The sequence below is a fragment of the Quercus robur genome, chromosome 5, assembly GCF_932294415.1.
Source record: "Quercus robur chromosome 5, dhQueRobu3.1, whole genome shotgun sequence".
In the NCBI taxonomy this organism is placed as follows: domain Eukaryota; kingdom Viridiplantae; phylum Streptophyta; class Magnoliopsida; order Fagales; family Fagaceae; genus Quercus; species Quercus robur.
Window position 1 is genome coordinate 52,910,733 of NC_065538.1, and position 5,188 is coordinate 52,915,920.

Genomic DNA, 5,188 nt, shown 5'->3' on the forward strand with positions numbered 1-5,188 from the left:
CTAAACAGGCTACATCCTACTTGGATAAGTAAACGAAAATACTGTAGGGTACTACTACATAATTGTCTAAGTTGTTAATACAAGACAGTTATAGAACAGATGCTTATACACTATGCCACAAAATACATAGGAACTGGAAAGTACAAAAGGATGTTCCATCCTTGCCCCTCTACATTCATCCAGTATTGCATCATTTAAGTACAGATATTGTTATATGTTCAAGTTTGGAGTCCCAGTGCTTGACTAATTGTTTGCAAAAAATATGAAAACACAAATACAACATAAATATGGCATCATTAAGTTTAACTAAATGTTCTTTTGCACATTTTCTAATTACGGGAGCAATGAAAGGATATAAGGAAGAGAGGGATAGAGAAGAATAGGATTATAATACCTGTTCGGATAAAGGAGATCCAGCATCCGCACTATTACTTACAACATTACCCACTATAACATTTGCATCTATCTCCGGCTAATACTGTGGAAAAAGAAGGTTAGATCTAAGTAGGTAGGCAGAATATTATGCAAGGTCATGAACTCCCACATGTAGGAAGAAAATGAAGTAGCCATGATATCTTGGAAGCGCATTAACTCCCAACAGAGGCTCAAAATATGTTCAAAGCTAAATATACCAAAAAAAGACTTTATCTAGGATAATCACTACAACAAACATGAGCTTTTTCAACATATTTGCATCCACTGTCATTAAAAAATGTTGATAAAAGCCTTTAATTTCTACATTTGCACTCAACTGTAAAAAAATTCACATTTGTATTTTCACAATTGGCATAACTATTGAAATAAGTGCTAAATAAGTGATGAGATATTCACATGCCAACTGATTAAATAGGGATAATTTATATCAAAAGTTGGATGAAAGTTGAAAAAAGAAATTAAATATTTTAATCAACGAGTTATAAATGTTGAAAATAAAAACATAGAGCTTATATAGGTATTTTACTATTAAATATTTTTATCCTACAATTGCTCCCTCTCTCTCTATCACTCTCGCTCTATCACCCTCTCTCTATCACTCTCACTCTCGCTCTATCACTCTCTCTCTCTCAATCTCTCATAGGTCTCAACGGTTAATTTTCCTGTTATTTTCTAGGCAACCAAATAGAATCCAATCGCTCCCTCTCTCTCGCTCTTGTTCTTTCATAGGTCTTGGCGGTTGATTTTCCTGTTATTTTCTATGCAACTAAACAGCTTCTCGACTCAATTTTTCTATTATTCTCCCTCCGATTAGGTATTTTTTCTATTTCTCTCGATTTCGTTGTTTTAAAAACTTATTTTTGATCAGTTTTTTTTTTTTCTTAGACTCGAATTTTGGCCATACTCTGTTATTCGCTGGGAAGATTTTGAACTTTTGTGGTTTTTATCCTTGAATTTGAAATGTTATGTCAAAATTGAATTTGTGGTTTTGTGTATTGCATGCTTTCAATGTGATTGCAGGTGCATTGGGAGTTCAGCTCAATGGATGGTCAAGGAGAGTTCGAATTTCACTATTTGTGGGATTGAAAGCTAGAACGTTTGTGAGTTCAAATTACAAGTGCTTGGTAAGTTCTTTAGCTGAGCTTCATGCTTAATGTGGTTCTAATTTTTAATTTGTCACTTTTTTTTTTTTATCAGATTTGTGATGAATTGGAGTAGCTGTGACCTCACCACTATGAATTATTATTGTCTTGTGTATGGTTTTAGAATAAATTCTTTTTTTACTTGACCACAAACTTCGGCACTCTTTACACATTTAAAAATTATTTTACTACTGTATTTTCAGTTTTCAGCAAAATAAGCTGTTTCCAAACGGATCCTAAGTGTCTGTTTGGCAAGATTATTTTTGCCAATTTATTTTACTATTCAGATTATTTTTGCTACCATTCATGGGTCTCGTTGCACTTTTTTGGTACTATTCATGAGTTTCACTATATTATTTCAACTAACTTTTATTTTTATCTACAGTACTTTTAGCAAAAAATTTCAGTTTCAGCAAAATAAGTGGATCCCAAACAGACCCAGTGAAACATTTCTTTCTCTATTTTTAGTGCTAGAACAGGTTAAGGGTTGGTGTCTGACTTCTAACCCTGTGTTGTTGGAGTCTCAGGTTTCCCTACTGAGAATTGGTGTTTATATTTCTAGTTTCACTTGTTGATCAATAATATCACTTATTCATTAGAAAAACTAAGGGTGGGGAAACATCATCAAGGTGAAAAATGAACTTATTAGTTTGTAGTGCACTTATTAGGGGTCATCAAGACCCCTGGTAAAAACCATTGAACTTTGCTTAAAAATCTCAAATTTGTATATTGGGTTTTTGTTTTTGTTCTGAAATTGGTGTTTTAGTTCGACTTTTTTATTTATTTTTTATATAGGTTTGTGTTTGTTTGTGGATTTTTGAGGTTTGAGTTTGTATTTTTGATATGGGGTTGTGTTTTTGTGTTGATTTTTAAGGTGGGAAGTTGGTGTATCAGATCACTGAGAAGAGGGCAAGTGGACCCAAGTGCCCTGTCACCGGCAAGAGAATCCAAGGAGTATGTAGTATCTATATATTTGTGTTTTGGTGTATTGGGTCTTTTACTAAATCTGAAAATGTTTTTATTGATTTATAGTTATAATTTGTGATTGTAATTTTGCTATTTGTGGATTTGTAACTTGTGTTGTGGTGGATGTGATAATATATTAGTGCATTATTGTTATTATGGTCATGGTTTCTTGTTTGTATTGTCTGAGTATAGGAACCTAATTTGTTTATTAATATAATTACTCTTACTAATTACAAAAATAGTTGAATTGTTATTTATTGCCATTGAAGTTGACTTTCTTGACCAATGGAAATGCTAGTTTAAACATGAAATTGAGTCTTGATGATTTGATAATTGACTCTCAATCTTTAACAGTGACTATACTTGCATCTTTGCTATTTGGTGAGTCCATTAGGTTTGTTAGAGGTGCAGGGTTTGTACTTGGTGTCGTAGGACTTTTACTCCTTGAGGTAAACATTGATTTTCCTTCATGTAAATGCAAAATGCTTTTGAGTTTAGGTTTGTTTTTCAATTCGACTATTTTGGCTTCAAATATCTCCTTTAATTGCAGACTACTCATAGGAGGAGTAGTGTTAGGCATTAGGCAACTCTGATTTAGTTAACTTACTCATCATGATGTGATGATGAAGTCAATGATAACACTTCCTCAACTATAGAATAACTTTTGATAAAGCCATATGTTTTTAAATTGATATTTCCTAGCTACTGCGTTAAGTTGATGTATTTCTCATTGCTAGACTCCTTGACTGGAAGTGGAAAACATTTACTATCCTTCAACCTGGTCTGTACCAGTCTAGACATAAAAAATCACGATCCATATGTAAAGGGTATATAGCTTTGAGGCTTATAGTAATAGGTTTCTCTGAAAACAAAGTAAGCATGATCGATGTGTAATGATTTTGTTTTAACACTATATATTTCTGTAAAAATAAAATAAAAAATCATCTAATTGTTTGGAAAAGAAAGCTCATCTAATTTTGGTTTGGATTGGTCTGCAATAATTTTATAAAATGTGGATTGTGAATGAGGCTGATAATGTGGTCAAATTTTAGAAATATTAGAAGAAAATAAGCTAAAAAATAGTGGAAGTTCATGTGTCTAATACAGCCTCTAGTTTGAATGATTCATAATTAGTGAATAAATATTAAAGAAAAAGCATGGAAAAAATAGTGGGCATTGCAAACTGTGAAGAGCCCGAGTTTGCTTTAGGCTGCTATCATGGCACTTTTAGAGAGGGAAGGAATAAAAAAGGGATCTATTGCAACCATTTTGCATGTGTGTCTTGGCCTTGTAGTTGTTGTTAGTTGTGCCCATGCGTTAGACTTGCACACACCTGGTTGTAAGAGATTTTCTTGTTTGTTAATTACTTGTACTCATTGGCTCATTGCCATACCATGTAACAGTAACTCAATGCCTCATGTATTTATTTATTTTTGATAAAGGATGCCTAATGGAAAATTCTGTACATATAAATTTGGTCAGGGATATTCAATTTATTGCAATTTGATTAGATTTAAATCAGTGGGCCTCATGTGTTAAAATAAGTTTCATGAATGGACATGAGCTAGATATTTATTTTAGCAGTTCTATTAGCAAGAAAATGAAGCCTTTAATGAGTAGTTATTGCAGGCACGGTTCACATTACCCATGCATTTACTTTCATAAGAAGAACTCTATTTTGTATCTTGATTGCTTAGTGTGGTTGACACAAGTTGTTTATATTGCAGGGCTATCATGCATTGTTCTTGTTAGATAGCTGCAGAAGCATATTCAATGAGAAGAGGTCAAAATCTACCTATGGCTAGAGTTAGAAACAATGGAGCTATTACACCCCAAAAAAAAAAAAAAAAAAAACTAAAATATGCTGTAGTACCTCTCATCTTGGATGGATAGTTGCTGAAAGATTAGTCAATCAACAGATGTGAAATGGAAAAATTGGAAGGAGAACAGCAAAGTTTATTGACATTAGGTCCAAATGGATTTTGTAGCAAGCCTTCCCCCTGGAGTCTTTCTTATTTTTCAGTGTTTGTGGCTTAGATGCAAGTGGTTGGTCAGCAAGTAATGTCCGTCCAGTTAAATTGGACCACCTTCTACGGTTGCAGCAATTTATTGATTTTTGACAAGTGCAGCTGGGTCAGTGACTTCTAGAGTAGATTAGTTAGGACTTAGGAAGTATAAGTTCTTTTGTACTTTTTCTACTTTGTCTCTGTTTTCTTGGTGTTGTGCAGGTCCTTATCTTCCATGTAAATTATATCCAAGAAGTTGAGTTTTAGGTCTGATGTCTTGAGATTAATGGGAAACCAGGGGAGTATTTATACGTTCAGTCTTTACCAACATATCTAAAAAAATTGAAGAGAAAAGGTGAATAGAGTTGTTATTTTATTCATATATGAAGGAATCACATTCATATATAAAACTCTATTTTTTGGTAATACTTTTTGGATACTAATGAAAAATTAAAATTATTTTACTATTCAGCTTATTTTTAGTACTATTTATAGCCTCACTGTATTTTAAGGTACTATTCATTGGTCCTGCTGTATTATTTCAACTAACTTTTACTTTTATCTACAGTAATTTTAGTAATAAATTTTTAATTTCAATAAAATAAGCGGTATCCAAACAAACCCTTAATGTAGTTGTTA

The 5,188-nt window shown here is 32.7% G+C and overlaps 1 long non-coding RNA gene across 1 annotated transcript; it reads left to right on the forward strand.

Moving 5' to 3' along the window:
* Positions 1 to 982: 982 nt before the first annotated feature.
* Positions 983 to 4,931, forward strand: LOC126726320 (uncharacterized). Its single transcript, XR_007655795.1, has 4 exons — positions 983 to 1,249; positions 1,456 to 1,559; positions 2,452 to 2,531; positions 4,271 to 4,931. It is a non-coding gene; the product is annotated as an uncharacterized LOC126726320 (long non-coding RNA).
* The last annotated feature ends 257 nt before the right edge of the window (positions 4,932 to 5,188 follow it).